The sequence below is a fragment of the Gambusia affinis genome, linkage group LG01, assembly GCF_019740435.1.
Source record: "Gambusia affinis linkage group LG01, SWU_Gaff_1.0, whole genome shotgun sequence".
Classification (NCBI taxonomy): domain Eukaryota; kingdom Metazoa; phylum Chordata; class Actinopteri; order Cyprinodontiformes; family Poeciliidae; genus Gambusia; species Gambusia affinis.
In genome coordinates this window covers 40,211,722-40,232,688 of record NC_057868.1, presented here as the reverse complement: position 1 = coordinate 40,232,688, position 20,967 = coordinate 40,211,722, and the positions used below count along the sequence as shown (strand labels likewise).

Below are 20,967 nucleotides of genomic sequence, written 5' to 3'. Positions count from 1 at the left end.
AATGTCAGCATACTGTCCAGTTTGTTTGTCAACTTTCTTGTTTTCACTGGATGCAAAACATACAGATTAAAATACTAATTACTTTATATTGTCCCTGTGCAGCTGGCTTTACTAACCTCCACAGAGCTTACCTTTCAAAGTGATGCTTAAAGTTGGACGTGGTTCCCACCGTCTCTGAAAGCAATGCGTTGCTGAATTTACATGTGATTATATACTTTCTTATGATTTATGTAGGCAAATTTATTACTGATGATTAGATGGGCATCTTTTCCGAGACAAACACTGCGCATGTCTCAGAGCGCCGCGTGCGAGTCGAAGGGGGCGGCAACGGTAAATATATAGAATCATTACGTATTAATGTCAGCTTCAGGTTAAGATTGTGTAAAAATGGGGAAATTAAGAACAAGAAGCTAGTTCATGTGGAGCATTGTTTCATTCATTTACATTAATAATCTACATGTTTATTTATAAAAAAGCTTGTCGTTGCACCAAACTCCTGGGCTGACCTCTGACCAGCTCTCCATCTAACGGTTCGGTCCGTCTAACGGTTCGGTCCGGATAATCCCTATCAAGGTTTATGCAGTTACAGAATTTATTTGATTCAATGATTGTCAGAATAATTGATTATCTGCTATAAATTTAGGTTTTCTCTGATCCTTACTGCACATTTGTTTTAATTTCTACTTTTGTCTCTTTATTTTAGTGATGAATCAGCTACAGTACAACCAAATTCTCCTAAACATGCAGACAGTAAGATCAAGTTCTCCCTTGAAACCTCACCTTACCAGGGCAACAAAACCACATGTTACATTTCTCAGTCAGTTTTGCTTCTGATGTGAATCTTAAAAACTTAGAAACTCCGAGCAGTTCTTAAAAGGAAGTTAAATTACTCTACAGAACAGAGAAACGTATTATTTCCTAGATCAGAGCGCCCTCTGGTGGGTAACACACAAATAGCACTTTAGTAACTTCACTGGCATCTTCAATTTAACTTCAAATATTGTGAAATTATGAAACATTCAATACATTCCTGTGGGTGGTATTTTACTCAGACCTTTAGACATTTTACTTAGCTGAGCAGGAGCATGACATTATGTGTTCTTCTGCAACAGAAACCATAAAAATATTCCAGTTTATCAACATTTTGTCTCCCAACAGCAGCAAGATGCCTACTAGAGCAACACCAGGCTCCAGAGGAAAATGAGAATCTAATTCAATTACGACAATAAATAATTATAGCCACATAGTTTACATCAGTGTTGGGGCTGCGATTCCCTGGAGAGCCACCAAGGGGCGCCAGAGGGGCCTCAAAGTTGGAGAGAAAATAAGAAAAATATTTTAAAAATAAATATATATTTAAACCCATAAACTTGTGGTGATATCAACTTTGATGTGATTAATATAAAATATTACATATTCATAATCAAAAGGGATTGTGTTGAAAAATGTTATTATTTGGTTATAAAGTCATAATATGTCCTCTGATAATAAAATGTTATGCAACAGATCTTATGGCCATCTAAAATCAGTATGTATGATGCAGCATTTATGCTAAATGAATGTAATAATTAAGGATTATCAAATAAAAAACATTCCAAAGTATAATTCTTTACATATTTTGTAGCAGTAAAGTGGTCTAAATCTAAATTATTATTGTGGAATAATTATAGAAATATGTTTCAGATCACTTTTTATAAGCCCAATATAGAAACCTAAAATCACTTATAGTACCAAAAGCAAATTCATTGTGTACCAAAAATAAAAACATGCAAGACATATTTGTAAGAATGACATTAATATTTTAACAAAGTTTTGTTAAAATATTTATCCTCAGTTTCTTCTTTGTAATTTGGCATTGAAGAGGCGGAGGTATGGCAGGTTGTCATTGATCGACAAGTTGTCAGAGTGTGTGTATGTGTGTGTTTACGCATATTTTGTATTCCAGTCAAGAAAACTTGAGTCACGTTTCTAGTAAACAACATCCCTACAGACGTCTCAGTGTATTGATGACATGTCCTAGACAACGGCAGAAATGAGACAAGGACACAAACCATGATCAGCATCTATTTTATTGATTGTTGCATTTTAACCATCCCCTCTCTCCTGCAGACACACACACACACACACGCACACACACTGAGGTTAACTGAATTAAAGCTTTAGTGAAGAAGGATGGAGGAAATGTATGGAGGAGAAAAACCACCCACTTGATGTGGAGAAGATAATGGAGCAGATAGCTGCTTCGAAACAAACTCAATTTGCAAAGCAGAAGATCAGAACATGGGAAAAAGGGAGAGGATGTACTGAAGATATGATAATAACCTGCTTTCTTTTCCTGAAAAGCCATAATAGTAGCAATTTAAATGGTCCAACCCAAGACTTATGTTACACGTCTCAGGTGGAATGAAACAGCTGTAATGATGTTTAGTTTTCTTGTCTCTGCTTCTCCTTTCTTCTGGAGAAAGGAGCCTGTAAACAAGAACAACTCCAGTGAATGAGAGAGCGACCGCCGTCTTCTTCCCCAAACTCTGTCTGAGGGGCCGGGGCTCCTCACTCTGGGTCTCCTGGTGGAGCGCTGTCTATAATTTGGTTCCCTTTGTTTAATTTGACGTTATATTTTGGTAAATTTGACTCTAAAAAAACCATATATAATGCATTGCAATAATTTATGTGGTGGCTTATACACTTAAATTTTCTTGACTATATAAACAAATGATGGTTACAATCTTTCACTTTGTGGTGTATCACACTTACTTCTAGCAATGCTACTGAACCTGGACACAGACCGAACAGATTGAGCAATAAAGACAGAAAGAACGTTATACTATTCGATCAGGCGACAAAAAAGAGGATTTCAGATGGGTAAAATATGAAAACTGCGAAAAAAAACTAGAATAAACTCATCGAAACAGATTGTAACGACCTAGCACTGAACGTTGCCAAGAACGTTTGTCGACGACGTTCGGCCGACGTAAAATGAGACGCCATTAAACGTCCGTTCAGTGAACTTTGGTTAGCCATCTGCTAGCCCTGTGCTAGCTTATCCCTCCATTTGTTAGCCTACCTTCCGGTGTCTTAGAAAACTAACACACCGGAAATTCAGAGAGAGACGTTTTTTTACGGTTCAAGACAACACACCGTGATAACGGAGGAGCTGAAACTTAACGGCAGGAGACGGTAGGTTAATACAATATAACCGCATAGTTTTTATTAGGGCCAGGCTAAGGTTTCTTCTTTTCGAGAATAAGAACGACAGGATAAAACGTCTTATGAGAATACGATCATAATATCACCAGAGTAAGGTTGTAAATTAGGAGAATTAGTAATAATTTTAAAAATAATTACATTTTTACAAGTCTGGTCACGTCAGCTCTTATCGAAGCATCGCTTTCATTAAAACGACTCTTTTTCGCGTAATTTCACGTCTTTATTGTACTAATAGTATGACTATAATATTATGGCTTTATTCTTTTAATTAAAAAAATCTTATTCGTTGGCATAAGTTTATTTTAACACTTACTTCAGATAATAAAAATATAGTCAACCAAATTGGTGGCTATAAAAATATTTTTATAGGCACCTGAGGAAATGGCAAAATAAGTCAATTTTATAGTTTTTATTTATACTTTAAGATATGCAGAAAAGCATAAACATGTAGAGATATCCCATTATTAATTAGTTATTTTGCAGAATTGGTGGTTGATTGGATTGTGATAGTTACTATAATAGTTATATTTCCCATTTTGTTTTGATATTTATTGTGTTCAGTTTGTGCCACAAGTCTCTTTTTTGAATGTGTAAAAGGTGTTTCTTGGTTGGTGTGGTTCAGCCGATGTTTGCATGGTGACTTGGAATTGATGCTGTATCTTTTTATCGCTTTTTTATTTAACGGGCTCAACCCATATTTCCACAGATTTCCTTAGAGGTAACTAAACCTCTAAAACTAAAGAAGTTTAGTTACTCATTTAGAGCAACGAAACCTCTTTTTTTTTGCAAGTAAATTGTCTAAATTAGTCGCTAAGCGTGCTGTTTTTACGTTTATTTGCAAATTATATTTTTTGTGTAAATTTGTTTGATTCCCCAAATATTTGACATAAAACTGTTTTCACAACGGATTTAGTTCCACTTTAAAAAGAAATGCTTTTAGAGAACTTGAGTTTCTTTGATAACAAGCAAAATGATTTTTTTGTTCTTTCAGTGCAAAATTACATACTGCTGCTGTGAATATAATCCCAGATGGACTACTCTGCCTCATAAAGATTGTTGGGTTATCCTGTAAACGGTCCTGTCTGTTTTTGGTAGATGCTGCAGAAACGTTTCTTAGTGCTTTTCCTCAGACACACGGTTCCAGCCCAACATATGCTCTAGCAGAGCGAGATGAGCGGCACCACATGGGGCTGCCACATCCTTTATCAAACGAGTCACATCCAACGGCGGGGGGCATTCACAACGATTATCATACGGCTCCCAACGTGTTTGACAAAAAGGGCACAAATGGGTCGCCATATTGCACCGGCTTCAAAAAACTGCCAGAATGAAAACGGCTGCCAAAGTGACTGGAAACAGAGCGGCAATAAAACCAGGAAGAAAAAACAAACAATATGACTCCTCTAACCACAGCAGGTTTAAAACATTTACAACTTATTATTATGACAATGACTCTGATCATATGAAATAAAATGATATAAATACACCATATATTCATCATTTTATATCTTAGGTAAGAAAAACCCTTGAACAACCAGCAGCACAAACTGGAAACGAGACTAAATTATTTCCTGACTGTGATGCTGTGGTTTTTATTAAATAATAAATAAACAGTTATTCATCCATTGTTTATTCCCTCTCTCACTGGGTGAGACGCATTGCAGGACTTTTCAATAATCACTTTAAAAAAAGAAAAACAACTCCTAAAATACTAAATCTCAAAATATATCAAGAACATTTCTGTATTTTCTTATTGGTGCAGGATGAGCCATGGTTCCTGTTGGCTTCATCAGGAATAACATAACTAACTGGAAGATGGACCTCATTAAGTAACGAACAATGGTTGCTATGGCGATACTCACCTCTTCTATGGCAGAATGCCCACAGCACCACTAAAACAAATAAATTCAACCTTATGCAGTCATCATGTTAAAACAATGAGTGGTAGCGCCTTCTAGTGGCCACATAAGTGTATTTTAATTTGTCTTCAGTGTTTTATGTAGAAAACATGTCAGAATAATAGTGTGATCAGATTAAAGTTTAGTGGTTTAACAGAAAAGTGCAGCAATGGGAAACAAGCTGATGACAGAAGACAAAAAAAAACTTTATTTGATTTATAAACATTCAGAAATTAAACTATGGATTAAATCATCAAAACGTTTCTGAAGATTTTACAGGATTAGACTTCAGCTTCAGCAAAACATTTGGTGATAAAATAATAAAATCATAAATCAATAAAATAAAATATTCAGAAAACCTGAACAGTGATTGTGTGAAAATCTCTGAAAGGGGAAAATCTAAAGGTCTAAGAGGAGTTTAAATATTAAATATGTCTTAAAACATAATAAACATAGTAAAAAATATTTAGACAAAATTTACAGTTTTATATTTTCATATTTAAGTAGTAAAACTAGTAAAAGTATGTGCATAAAAATAACATTATTCTTGATACAAAAATATTCATGTCACAAAAATACAATTTATTACATTTATTAAGCAAAATTAAAAACTAGGTGACCAGGAAAATGATCCGAAAGAAAATAAACGTGAAAAATGTTAAAAAGCATCTTTAACGTTTTTTAACATAAATATATTGCCAGGCCTTTCACAATAAATCAAATAATTACATGATGAATTAAAACGAGCTCAATAATTTCCATTTGCTTGATTTATCATTTTTCTCTTTTTTTTTTCTTTTTCTACCAAAATCTGGATAATAAAATTCTTCAGTCTGGTCATTTTTTCAAGCAGCCCTTTTTGAAAGGACTCTTCATGATTCATTTTATTTGTGTTATTTGTTGTTTCTGCAAAAACAACAATTAAGTTAATAAAATAATCTTCAATAATAAATATCATTTAGGATATTTAAAATGTCTTCCAGTGTAAAGTATTCATCAGAAATTAAACTTTATTTAATGTGTTCTTGCATTGTCATTATGCCATTACATTATATTATTTGAAAATGGTTTCAAAACAACAATATTATCATTTATAGATAATAATAAAAACATTTATTGTGACAATAGGGATAAAACTTTAAATTTTGTCATGAAATCAGTTAATACTTAAAGCTTAAGTAACTCTGGATAATCTACTGATTAATCTACTGATTAATCTACTGATTACTGAAATAATTTTCATCCCTTCATACAGACGTGTGATGAAGCAGCATTTTGAAGGAACAACAGATCCGTGTTTTTTGTTCTCCCCAGTGGTTTTCTAACAATCTAACCAGTTCACCACCAGTAAAAATGAAAAGCAGGATATGGGACCAAGAGAGATGGAGGTAAAGAAAAAGGGAGGGGCGCAAAGTACCGAGGGAATAGATGGAGAGGAGAGGGAGGCTGCGATGGAGGAGGCTGATGTCATCGGTGCGGATGAGCCAATCAGAGAGCCGGGAGCGGAGAAACGGGGGGGTTTGGAGACGGAGCTCTGAAGGGTGTGTTTTATGATCCACTGCAGATTCAAAGCAAGAAGAAAAAAGAGTGGAGAAAGGGAACGAGCCAGGAGACAGAAGTGAAAAGATGCTGAGATAAAGGAGAAGCGGAGATGGAGACAGGAATGTGAGGAGGAGAAAACGAAGGGATAAAAGACGGGAAGACGGGGAAACACCTGCAGAGGTAAAACAAAGGCTTGGCAGGCCGCTGCGTGTGTCTGGGTGTCAGTGTGTTTGTGTGTCAGGACGGATCTCAGCTGGAGGCTTAACCGTCTCTTACGTAACACAGCTGCAGGTATGGAAAGCTGAAATGTCTCTGAGTTGGTCTGTGAAACACTGAAACGAGTTCTGGACGCCTTAATCTGGACTGCACAACCTAGAAGGCACATTGATTTAAATTTGACCCAAAGTGTGTGTGTCTGTTTTATGAAATCCCCATGTGGATCGAGGTAGGAGTGGCAGTCTGGCCTGGAAAATTAAACCAGCCAGGGAGACATTTTTATTCTGCTCAGGTTCATTCATGTTCTGCTTTGCTGTCACCTGTAGTCAGGATGTGGCTTAGAAACCGACTGGATCAGCCTTCAGGGAGGAGTTCCTCCTTCTCCAGCCTGACATCCTCCATCATCTGCAGGCGCTTGTTTTTATTAATATTGAATGAAATAATGCACTGTAGCAGAATTTGATTAATTATTTACACTTGTGTGGCTTCCTAACTATTCCAGATTACCTTCTATGAAGAATAATCTGTTTCTGATCTGGTTTGACTTTTCAATGGGACGGGAATTTGGTCAAATCAAGACATTAGACATTCTGCTGTCTAAAGTTATGTTTATCAATTAAAATGATTTATTTTAGTGTCTCTTTTTCTCCACAGTCAGCTGCAGCAATACTTAAATCACTGAGTTGCACCTCAGACACACGTCTGCCTTAAATCTGAGAAACGCTTGGCCTTTTTTCTTTTTTTTGGCAGAGTTGGAGTTCATAAATTAAATTGTTTCCTGCAACAAACCCTGGTTTTACGTCCATTACTTTTTAAAAGGGTTGAGGTCAGAGCTTTAGGAATGCCGTTCCAGAAACTAGCTGCTTCTGTTTGGAAGTTTTTGGGAACATTGGAATATCATCAGAAACAGAAACTAGCAGCCAGAGGTCAAAAGGTCGACGCCTCCTTCTGGCACAGAGACCATCAAACTGCTGGCAACACCAGCAACTAAGGATTTAGGATTAGATTAGAGAAAATAAAAATAGGCTTGTAATCACTCCAGAAACCAGAAGAGTCCAGATGAATAATTAATGCTCCTGCCACAGCATCTTCCAGTTTGTTTTTCCAACATGAACTGAAGGCAAAATGAATGCAGGTAAACTCCTCATTCAGCTGCCTGTTGTTGGTTTGTTGCCATACATTTATTCAGGTTGTTTTTTAAAGAGAAGACGAGGTTGAATCAGTCCAGACGTGTTTTATCGATCTGGGCTCTGAGGATTTCCTGATTAGTGTCGATCAGAGAGACAGTCTGGGGGGAAAACTTGCTTCTGTAGCGCCAACCTGAAGGTAAAGGTCTAAACAGTTCATGTCCAGCATGTGTGGGGTCTGCTGAGATGCTATCAACTTTCACAATGGGCTGAGTCAAACCAGCCAAACCCTTTGAGCGACCTGTTCCCCTCCTGGCCTGTGGGGGCGCTGCACCAACAACCACTGAAGGAAACCACACAAAAACCTCTAACGACACTGAGAGCAACTTCAGATTTTAGTGTTGGAGGATTTCTCTTTAGTCTTTGGCTGAAGACCAGGAGACATTTCTCCTGCTAGCGCTAGGCTAGCATGTTAGCTTTGGTTGTATTTTCCCAGAATTAAACAGGCCTGGTGGGAATGCAGCCAAAATCTGATATTCCTATTTCAGATAAAACATTTTAGTAGAGAAATTAAGTATCTTTAATATCTGATTTTAGGTTATTTAACATATTCTAATTTATTGAATATGACTGAATGTTCATGTCATTGAGTTTCTGTTCGTATGTTTGAAGGTTTACATTCAGTCTCTCTCTCGTCTTGCTGATTTCATTTTATTTTATCTCCCATTTAAATCCTGTCATTAGTCGAAGCCAAAATGAAGTAATCCATATGTTTAAATACTCCGGTCTTAATTTGCAATACAATAAAATAAAATATTCTTTATTGTCTTCCAGATGACTTCTTTTTTTTCCCCAGTCAATAATCCATTAGAGCGCTTTAAAGTCCTACACAATAAAAGCATAACCACTCAGCAAGATACACGGCAGCGTTTCAATTAGGAAGATAAAAAATAAAACAAGATGAAGAAGAAACATCTGCTGCTGGATGCCCGTAGAAATATGGAGACATATTTCAAAGCTACAGTTGAAGAAAATTAGAAAATGATCCAGTTTGCTCCAACTGGACGATGTTTGACCGGTCTTCTGTTTGTTTCATAATGACCTCAGTATCGCTGCCAAGGCGACTAATTAAATTACTCAGCAGAGATTATTCATAAAGACCAAAACTACGATAAACATGGAGGCGTTTTTTCTGTGTAATCCGTGACACACTCTGCGTCGTTGAGCTGAAAGCAGCCGTCTTGGTTTCAGCAGATTTTTATTCCCTAATTATTTTTACTCATAATATGTTGGGATTTTTGCCCTGATCTGTTTATGATGTTTACAATTTTCAATAAAGTCTCAGACTAGATTTTATTACATGGATATTACAGTAAAAATTTGATGTTTAATGTGGATAATTTGTGATATATTTGTAAGAGACAACCAGATTTAACAATATTGGACTTCTTCCTACTCCTTCTCATCTGGTTTTTAAAGTTTTTTTGTATGTCATTATAATATATACATTTATTTTCATTCTTGTTTTGTTTTTTACTTGTTTGAAGTAAAGATTTAATTGCAAAGTGTCTAACCGTTCCATCATACACATTCAGTTTCTCATTGAAAATCGTTTTTATTGTTAATTTATAGCTGTGAATTTAGTTGAAAAATGTTTATTTTTAATTACCGTATTTTTCGGACTATAAGCCGCTACTTTTCCCCCCACACTTTAAATCATGCGACTTACAGCCCGGCGCGGCTTTTCTGTGGATTCTTCTTCAGCCACCAGGGGGCTCTTCAGCAGGAAGTGACTCATTGGAAGTCACAATTGTAAATCAAAGAAGAAAGCTCTGAGTTTCATTTAGAACATGCACATGCTAGCAGCAGACACGACGGAGAAATGTTTTCAAACTCATCATGGAAATACATGAAGAAGTTTATATGATGCAGCTTTTAAGTTGAAGGCTGTAGATCTGGCAGAGGGAAAACCGGGAGCGGCGCAGATACCAGCGGCTTATACATGCATGTTTCCTTTTTCTTAAGAAAACTTTGTAGGTACAACTGATAGTGAGGTGCGCTCTATAGTCTGGAAAATACGGTATGTTTCTCCGTTATGAGATGAACTTTATGTCCCAGAAAAACGTTCTGGTGATTCCTGAGCTCCGGTTCTGTTTCCACCAATAACCACAATCTGAGAAATGCCGGTTCTGTCTCGACTCTCAGCTGAACCTGAAGTGTAAAAATCTTTTATAAATCGATTCAAATGTTTTCATCAAAGCTGCATGAAAACAAACTAAAGCTGCAACTAGACCTACGACCATAAGTTGTCCCAAACGTTATTGCAGTAAACAATAATGTTGTTCCAAGACCATTTTCAAGTAATATAATGGTCACATCTTCTCAGGAAGCTTCTAATGAACCTTTAACACTGGAACTGGAGGACATTTTTAATATACAAAATACATAAACAAATGTAAATAAAATGAATCATAAACAAAACTGTCTTTCAAAGAAAAGGCCAGTTGAGACCAAAGTACCAGACTGAAGAGTTTTATCATCCAGATTTTTATAGAAGGAGAAAAATGATAAATTATTAGCTCATTTTATTTTATTATGCCATTAATTGATTTATTGTTTATTTTGACAGGGCTAATCTCTATTTCTATATAACATCAACATAAAGCCAGACTAGTTAAAAAACTCGAGCTCATTTTCCCTCCTGCTGTTTGCACTTTTATCCTTGAACTAATTCGGTTCGGATGCCTTCAGACCTGCTGTGTGGCTCAGAGCCTACAGTCGTTTCCACCTGTTGGGAACCCAGGATGCATCGTCAACAGCAGGTGTGAACAGCTCAAAATCGCTCCCTCTTTATTAATTTCCAGTTCATCTGCAGCAAAAATAATTTTCCCTCGTCCAGCCAAGCGACTGGTGAAGTTTGTTCATGTGAAATTTCAACCTCGTGCAGAAACAGGCTGGTGACGCAACACAAGAACACCAAAACTAAGAGTCGGCTCATAAACCAGCCTTACGTTTGGGAGATGGGTGATCGCTCGGTTCTTCCATGTGAAGAAAAGGAATGAAAATCAGCTGCTGCCCTTTTTGCTCCACGTCCTCCCAGCAGGTCATGTCTGCATGTTTACAGTTCATAACAGTCATTCCACTGTTGCCAACTCAGCAACTTTATTGCTATATTAGGAATATGCAGCTGGGAAGGTTTGTAAAAGATTTTCAAAACGTACATGTGTATTAGTGCATTAAAAGTGAACAAAATATTTACAACAAGCGACAATAAAAGAGCTGTGCAGATATGAACAGAAATGTTTGAAATGCGTAGAAAGCTGTGCAGGTGCCAGCAGGAGCGTAAACAGTTCCTGAGTCTGTTGGGAGAAGTGATGGATATGAAGTCCAACAGCTGCTGGGAGGAAGGATCTGTGTTAACGCTGCGTTGTGCATCTAGGACGTTCTCCCTATTTACTGTTTGAACTGTTAAAATATGAAGTTATGAGCGTTTTTAGATGCTATTTGCTGGAGGTTCTGGTTGCTAAACCCAGGAAATACGGCGGTTTCACTTATTTAATGTGTTTGAATATTTTTAAAACTCATCTGGAAGCATTAACCTTCACCTCAAAACAAGATTTTCTGATCGTTCTCTGACTTTCTGGTGTCAGTTTTTCAGTTTCTGCTTCCAGCTTCTGTTTTACATAAAGGAAAAAAATCCCTCTTGTCCTTTTACAAAGTGAGTCTTTAGTGTTTCAGAGGCAGACTGAAAGGTTTTTTTATCAGAAATGAGGGTGAGATGGAGGTCTGCTTGACTAAATGAGATTAGCTAAATTAATCCTCTGGATTCCTTATCCATCATCCCTTTTCTCTCATCCGTTGTCCTGCTTTCTCTTTTGCTCTGTTCTTTTCCTCTTGTGCCCATTAAGACGAGGTTGTTGTATTAATGAAATTAAGGCGTGCCCTGCTTAATTTTTCTTCCTTCAGTCACCCCCTTCCTCTGAGAGAGAGTGTGTGTGTGTGTGTGTGTGTGTGTGTGTGTGTGTGTGTGTGTTGGTTTGTTGGACATGTTGAACATTAGCTCACGTTAGGGACTGTTTTAAGCAGCTTATCTGAGTTTGAGACCTTAATCTGGTCAGAAGCAGCTAATCTAACTTTAGTGACTTAAACGGATTCGCTGAAGAGAACAAAGAGAAACACTCATCCTGCGAGTAACAAATATGTGACCTCTGATTTTTTATTATTATCATGTGACCACAAAAACAGAGGCGGCTGTGTTGGTCAGCGCTCCGGCTAACTGTTTCATCAGTCACTCATCTGTCATCCAGCCAAATGCTGCACAATTATTTCCTGTGTTTTACACGAACATGTTGGAATGAGCGGCGTTAGGTTTTGGGAAAACGATGAGCTTGTTGATGTTTTTCAGAGTCACAAAGAACTGCACATTCTGGACTGAAAGACGCATAAAGTTTTGGACAATGTTGCAACATTTCCTCTAGAAACCAGTTTCTCATCACTGTTTGTCTGTCTGTGGCGTTACAGAGAGCTGCTGTTGGTTCCTCTCATGATCTGAAGCCGATTCAAACTGAAGGCTGACGCTTCCTGCCATCAAAACCTTCAGACTCGAGTTGAGGAATAAACCTGAATCATTTCAGAGGAGAGGTTGGCAAATAGCAGCATGTTGTGGAATTATGAAGTCAATTTTATTTTATAACAAGTGAAGGTAACATAGTTACTGGACTGTACTATAAAATGGCACTGAGTGCCTGGATAACCCAACACTGCTTCTTTTAGTTATGACAGAAAGACAGATTTACAAAATAACGTCTTGAATCACTTCACAGAACTTCACTTTAAACAATCCTGGCAGTTTTTCCATTTTCCCTGACAGTCCAAACTTATTCAGATTGGTTGGGTAGTTTATAGAGCAAAATGAGGATTTCATGGACAATAAAAATCATAGGTAGATTATTTCACCTCTTCCTGTTGCCCTAAATGTTTGTGACTGTGGTTATTTGTCTGCATGTTCCTGTTTTTACTCACTTTCAGGTTTAGAACTGGAAGATAAACTCCAGTTGTCTCTGTTTGACCCTAAAACAGAATAAACACCTTTAAGACTTGGACAATAATTCTCCTGATTCTCTTAATTAATACATTTGGTTTGTAGTTTTTGCTACAGATGGAAGGCGTGTAGATTTTCTTTCTTCGATTGGACTGGATTTAAAAAGTCTGTGGCTCTAAGCACTGCAGAGCGAAGAACATGAAGGCCGGAGGAGTGTGTGTGTGTGTGTGTGTGTGTGTGTGTGCGTGTGTGGGTGTGTGTGTGTGTGCGTGTGTGTGTGTGTGCGTGTGTGTGTGTGTGTGTGTTTGGAGGTGAGTCAAGTGGATGCTGGGAGTGGCTCTGGAGATGAGGTGTGGTGAGACGGAGAGGGGGATGGGAGGACTCAGGGAGGGACGGGGGATGGGGACAGATACACGGCCGTGTGGCGCTGGAGGTTACCATGGCGATGGGGGGCGACAGAAAGTGATGGGAGGGACATCAACACATATTACACTGAGCAAATTTATGTCTTTCTCCTCCGACTCGTTGACGAGCTCTAAAGCTTCACAGGAAATGAAGAAAAAGGTTTTCTAAATAAAAGAAGAAACAAAACCTCTCATTGCATTTCAGAAAGTTTTTACTTTTTCTCAGGTTGGACACAATAAAATGATTCCCAGGATAATTATGGAAAGTTATTTGTTTCTGGAATTGGCTGAACTCATTATTTCTTCTGCAAACTGAAACAAGTCTGCTGATTATATTTGTTTTAAATCAACCAGAATCTGTAGAAAGTTGAAAATTATATTCTGTCTTTTTCTTTTTGCAGTTTTCTGGTTGGTTGCCGGTTACATATTTGTAAAAATCCTGACCTGCAGATTCTGATTTTGGCCGATGCCAGTTTTTTTTTTGTTTGAAACGTTGCTGAGTTGGCAACAGTGGAGTGACTATTGTTAACTGCAAACATGCAGACAGGAGCTGGTCTGTCAGTCAACCTCTCTGAATGAGAGCAGCTGATCTTTAGTCCTTTACTGAGGCGGATAAGATCAGATTCACATGTAAGGATCAGCCCATCACTGAAGTAAGGAAATTGGTGCCAATAAATCAGCTGGCCAATAAACTGGTGCACCCCTAATTAACATTGATTTGGCTTTAAATATAAAACCTGGATGGAGAACCAGACCTGTTCTGATCGATCAATCAAACCTTTTTTTTTTTATCTCTGCCTGTTATTAAAACAGATTAGATGTGCATTAAGTTACAAACATAAGTGATCTATTTTACTTTATCTTTGTTCCACCAGAAAATCTCTGCAGGAAACCGAGTGGGGAGAAAATCAGTGGACAGAAAGAAGAGAGTTTGTTCTGGGTTATTTTGGTGTGTGCTGACAAAACAAAACAAGAGTAAAATAAAGGATTATTCAGGGAAAAACGCAGACCAGTGCTGTGGGGAATGAAAAATGTATCACAGAAAGTGGAGCCTGAACAAAGCCAATTTGCTGAACACATATGGAGGAATTTTACTGCCAAAAGTTGAGAACTTACAGCTTGAAAGCAGCCTGCTGGTTATATTTAACCAAAATATTTAAAAAGTTATAAAAAAATCTAATCTATTTCCGTTGGTAACATCATTGACTTGAAATGTGGTCTAAACCAGTTTCAGTAAAAGGAAGAGCAGGCATTTGAGATTGGTTTAGCAATCCTGACTACAGAGAACACAGATATGCTACCAGTTTTGTGTTTACACAACAAACGATTGCAGGCGATCTCTCTTTAAGTCTCGATAAGCTCAGTTGGAAATCAAACGATTTGTCTTTTGTAAAGTCATGACTTTACAAAAGTCATGACTTCCTGTAACATGCAGGAAGGAGCAGAAAACCGAAGAGGAGGAGCTACAGCTACCTGTGGTAGCCACACAGGCACACCCAGGAGGTATTATCAAGCGCACCCAGAGGAGCACCGTCATTCTATTGGCTGGAACGGTTGCTAGGCGACGGTACAGCAAGAGCAGAAAAGAATGGCACCGATTGCAGATGACATTTTACTACTAGTACAAGCAGAGTTGGGTGGTAACTAATTGTTAAATATTAAATAATTGATAATTTGATCATTTACTCAGTACTTGAACAGACTTTCTAACAAATACCTTTTTACTCTTTAGTAATTTCCTGGATGGCTACTTTGTACTTTTACCTGAGTAAAAATATGTTGAAGTAGTTCAAATACTTGAGTATAATGTTTGGGTACCCGCCCCCCTGTAGCTGTCACGCCGTCCAGAGGCAGAAAACAAACCCACCTTTCAACCGTTGCTGCCTTGTTTCCACTTTGAGTCCTCAGCATTTCAACCATTGTTAAAGTTTCTCCAGCTTCTGTATCAAAGAATATTGAAACAAAGCTCCCGAGACGTCTTCATCTTCTTCTTTGTTCAGATTTCTCTGTTTGTGTTTTGTTTGTCCGAACATCCGGGCAACTAGTGCGCTTATGAATATTAATGAGCCACAGTGGTATCTATTGCAATCAGGGCCTTTTGCAAGTGAGCAGAGAGGTTGGAGCGGTTCGGTTTGATCTGTGCTGGGAGAAAATCTGAGGAGAATATTGGAAAGAGAGCAGAGGGATGAAATCTTGCCTTCAAATTAAAAATGATCAGCAGTACAATGCACTATCTGGTACCAAAACCAGATGATATCTGCATTCAGTACCCACAGGCCTGCATAGATCACATCTGCTCTCAAGCTCCACTGCTGTGTGAGAAACTATGAAACGGTTGCATTGCGCTCCTCCTCAACTGTTAGGGTTTCAGTCTGCCTGGTAGATCAAGCACACTTCCTCTTTAGTTTGTCCTTCAGACCTCAAGAAGCATCAGAGTCCAGAGAAATCCTGCAGCCATTGGGTCAGTCAGTGGACCCATAAACCCGACATTTGATTTTATAAGGGTCGTCTTATAACTTAGTCTCTAAGTCTGAGTTTTTTGGCAGAATTTTACTACTTGTTTTTTTTCTCACAGTGGCCCAGATATGTTGTTGTAGAAACAGATGAAAGCAGATTGTAGTTCATGAGACGATTATACTTTTACCTTAATTCTTAACTAATCAGGATTAACTTTTGTATTTTTGACTAATCCAGAATAACGATGGGAGTGAAATCTTTGCTTGGCGTGTCTCTGTTTGCGCCCTGAGGTTCGCCCCTCTCTCAGCTGGAGCCTCTCGCCCCTCGGCTAAATCTAATGGACCCACCCGGAGTGGGTCGCTGTTCAGGCAGCAGCATGCCTTCACTAATGACAGATTTATGCATTCCTCTGCAATTGCTTTGTTTGTCGTGTTGGGGACAGGAAATTACAGACACACACGGGCAAGTGGCTTTGTGTCTGAGAAGTGTGTGTGTGTGTGTGTGTTTGGGCGGTCATGTGAGGGGTTGGTAACCCAGAAGTGTTTGGACTATGTTTCAGCGTAATGCCTAATTTGAATGAGAAAAGAAACGTTCTGAGCAATGAAATGACTGTATTCTGGATTTCAGTCTGTAAATGTCACAAAAACTCAACGCAAGAGAGATACAGGAAGAGCCTTTTGAAAGGGAACATATGCAAAATATACATTTTGCCTGTTTTTGTTCTTCCATTTGGGTTTCTACGGCTTCTAGAAACAGCCAAGCACTTCAACAAATTACCCATCTGGTTCTTGGTAATGAATGTTTTTTGGTGTTTTGAAGATGAGCCGTTTCAAAAACCTCTGAAATGTAACGTCATAAATCTGCAGGCATTATCCGTTACCTAGCAACCCCACCAAAACTCCGTCTGTTACCTAGCAACCCCACCAAAACTCCGTCTGTTACCTAGCAACCCCAGCGGAACTCTTCCCCATTACCTGGCAACCTAAGCTGAACTCCAGCACATTTGGTCAGCTAGTTTAACCACTGTATGCGCTGTACAATGGCTGCTGGAAAATGCTTTGCCATCCAGAAACCACTTGCTGCATTCTTGTTGGTTGTGCAGGAGGCTCCACTTCTGCTTTTCAAAGACGGATGGTTGTATAATTGTACATCCGTTTGCAGCCTTTTTCACATGCGAGTGTAAACGTTGAGTAAGGGGGCGTGGTCAGCACTGGTTTAATTGGATTTAAAGTGACAGGAGGCCCTATAGAGCTCAGAATAGACAGAACTGAGCAGACTGGAATCTCATTATCTAAAAAGATGTAACAAACATGTTTGGTATTTACCATTAATGCTAATATTAAGTTAGCATTAATATTCATTGTTATAAAATTTTGTAATTTTTCACTTTTTTGACCACCGGTAACTTTTTGTTTTTGGCTTCTGCCTTTACCTTTCTATATTGTTCATTGGTTATTCTGTTCTTCTTCATCTTTAATTAGAAATGTAGAGGCCTTCACCAATCAATAATTCCTCTATTAAAACCATTTTCTCTTAAAGACACATTCCGGTCCAACAGAGCACACATTAAGGCCAGATTGACCCTAAGAGTCTGAGGGGGGTTGAAGTCAACCCACCAAGCAAACAGTGAGCCACACTTCAGCTCTTCTTAAAAGACATTTTATTTAAGATTTAAACATTAAATTTATGAGCATCTCTGGTGATTTCTGAAAAGCTTTTTTTTGTTTTTGGGACTATATTGTGGAACTGTTTACCAGAAGAGGTTAGCATGTTTTCTGGCAGGAAAGAGTTTATCTGCTCTTGTTGATGAATGAATTATTTCCTGCGTTTGCAGACAGATTGAGCTGTTATCAGGCGCTCTATGATTAACCCATTTGCACACAGACTCACACAATGCACACCCCGTTGCACAGCAATTAGCATATCGAGGGCAGTGTGGGGGTTCCCCGTCTTATCCAAGGACACTTTGACGTCTGGCAGGTTGGAGATCAATTAGCTGAAACTCGGCCCCTCCACCCTGATCCACAGCCAGGAAAACATCAAAAACACCCACATACTGACACCCCACCGTTTTATTTATCAGGAGACATTTAAACTGATTTGTTCTCACATTTTCACAGAAATTCAGCTGTACTTAATCTGAGCCAACTATGTGTTCATATAAACAGTTTATCTGCCACTTTGTGGCGGCCATATTGAATCTTACAACGCCCACCCAGGGCGTTGTAAGATTCTTGGTGTTTTCCCAACAGAACGTATCAAAATCTCATTTGTTGGATGGATTTTCCTTAATCAAGAGTGTAAAATGTGGTGAAACCAGAAGATTTCTTCAGTTTTTTGCTGTCAAACATCAATCGAATCAGGGGTTCCAGTTTGAGTTCAGCATTTTAGTTTGTTTGACACACAACGTTTCTCATGGAAAAGAAACATCATTTTTGCCCCTGGTGACGGCTGGGATTAATAATCCAATCTGGTGACAGAGATTATGAGCAGAATAAACAGTCGGCTGCATGTTGGGTGACGTTTCCTCAAAGTAGGAAGTTCCTCGGTCAGATTTCATGTTGGGGGTTTGCATGTTCCCGTCATGCATGCATGGTTCAGGTTTTCCTGCTGAAAGCCTCTAAATCGCCCCAGGTGTGACTGTGTGCAGGAGATAAGCCACCAACGCTGCACACGACCGACAGCAAGACAAACATTAATGGATGGATGTTTATGGAGTTAGAAAAATAAATAAAACAACAGAACCCAATAATGGTGCATTCTATAGATAAACGTCTGGGTTCAAAGGTCAGAAACCTTTTCAGCCGTTGCAACAAAATAAAAATTTTCTAGAACCAGAAAACCTTCTTATCCCTAGTTTTATAAATATACACTACATAAAACATTTTTATTGCAAAACCAAAATAAATTGTATTTATTTTTTAGATTTCAGGAAAAACAAAAGACTTTTACAGCGAATGAGAGCAGCTGAGTGAAATAGTCAGAAGAAGTAATTTTAGGAGAATTCCTCCATGGAGAACAGAATCTAAAATGAGAAATGATCAATCAATCAATCAATCAATCATTAATCAAGTTTATTTGTATCTGATATTTCAGCAGCAAAGCAGTTCACAGGGCTCTGAATCATAAAAACAAAAACAGTCACCAAAACGTCATCAGTTTGAGAACAAACATTATATTTTATCAGGTGTCATCACCAAAAACATCCATTCACATCAAATATGTTGATCAATGTTGCATTTATTATGGTTCAAAAGACACAATAACCAGCTATGATTTAAAGGAACTCAGTGTTTCAGCTGGTTTTTAGTTTTCTGGAAGTTTGTTCCAGATTTATGGAGCTGAATGCTGCTTCTCTGTTTGTTGGTGTCATTTTTAACACAACAGCATCAAATTATTACCAGCAGCAGGTTTTGATTAAATGAGTCAGTTATGTAGAAAGAATCTGACAAACATCTTCTTTTCTCATAATTTCTCATAACTTCCTGTAATTTTATGTATTTATTCTGCTAATATTCAGACTTTATTCTCGTAATTAAAAAAACATCAAATCTTAGTCTGGCTCTAAAACTCTCTCATACCAACATCAGTTCCACAGATAAATGATCCAATCTGAGGACAGGATGGGGTCAAGGTGACGTTTGGCTGCCGTTCTGAGGAAGACTCCAGAACACCTGCATGCTGATTTCAGCTTGTGAGGAAGAACTTTCTGTCTTCTTCCTCCGCCACGCCCGTTAACGGCAGCGCTCCTCTTTCTGATCAGAGCTCTCCTCCGCTGCCGGGAATCACTTGATTTGTTTGGACGGCTGCCAGAGGAAGTGCTAACTTCACTGGCTGGAGGAAACCTCAGTTCAACTGTTACCATGGGTTATCTTTCAGGATTTAATGAGTTCATTTCTGCAACAGACTGTGTTCAGAGCTCAGCTCATTCTTTAAATCCAGTTAGTTCACCAATCAATCAATCAATCAATCAATCAATCAATCAATCGAGTTTATATTTGTAGCACATTTCAGTAACATGGCAGTTCAAAGTGCTTTAAATCTTAAAAAAACATCCAATATGTTGGTCAACGTTTCATTAATTAATAATCAAAATAAACTCTGAACTGGTGAGTTTTTAGACCAGATTTAAAGGAACTCAGTAATTCGGCTGTTTATTCCAGATATGTGGTACATAGAAGCTGAATGCTGCTTCTCCATAACAGGTTCATAAAGTTAAATATGGAATAAACTTCCAGAAAACTGCAAAACAGCCGAAACCATGAATTCATTTAAATCAAGGCTAAAAATTCACCTGTTTAGATCATTTTGATTAATAATAACTAGAACATCGACCAACATATTGATGATTTTGATGATGTCACTCGATAAATTGTAATGTTTGTTGGTGACTGTTTGATGTTTTCAGTATTTTTTTTTTGTCTTTTTAAGATGTAAAGCACTTTAAACGGCCGTGTTGCTGAAATGTGAAATAAACTTGATTGATTAAAACTTCAGGCTACAAATCGCTTCTCATTCAGTCGGTTTTGGTTCCTCGTCATCAGGACTCACCAGGAAATAACCAACCACTTACCTCTGTGTGTGTGTGTGTGTGTGTGTGACTCATGAATAATGAAATCAGTTGAATTTAGGCCACATGGACAGTCCAACGGGGGGAAAGCAGGGAAACCTCTTTACTTTTCATCTCGTATGTCTGATAATTACCCTCATCTTTCTTCCTTCTCTCCTTCTCCTCGTCTCTCCGTCCACCTTTGCTGATTTTTATTCCTGCAGAAGGGAATCTATCAGTGAGTTAATTTCTTGCTGGGTTGCACCTGCACCCCGTTCTGCCCCCTGGTCCCTGATTAGATTGCCCCCGCCGCCTCCCCTCCTGCCCTCTTCCTCCGCCCTCCACTGGGAGTAGCGGCTGATTGGACCCATCTGCTCCGCCGTCTAAAGCCTCTCAGATCCACTGGAACGGGTTGGAAACACCCAATGGAGTAAAAACTGGAGCTGTTTAAGCATCACAGTGATCTGCTGCTTCGTTAGCCCAGTTAGCTCCACGCTAGCATCAAGGTTTCTCCACAGTTAGCAGC

The 20,967-nt window shown here is 38.4% G+C and overlaps 1 protein-coding gene across 3 annotated transcripts in view; it reads left to right on the top strand.

Moving 5' to 3' along the window:
* Nucleotides 1-2,974: 2,974 nt before the first annotated feature.
* The window catches only part of LOC122831158 (neural cell adhesion molecule L1.1-like), a 46,699-nt gene continuing 28,706 nt past the window's right edge, over nucleotides 2,975-20,967 (top strand). For all 3 annotated transcript variants that reach the window (XM_044117333.1, XM_044117247.1, XM_044117165.1), the window contains exons 1-2: nucleotides 2,975-3,177; nucleotides 6,670-6,827. The gene's annotated coding sequence lies outside the window, so the exon portion shown is untranslated. The remainder of the gene's footprint in view (nucleotides 3,178-6,669; nucleotides 6,828-20,967) is intronic.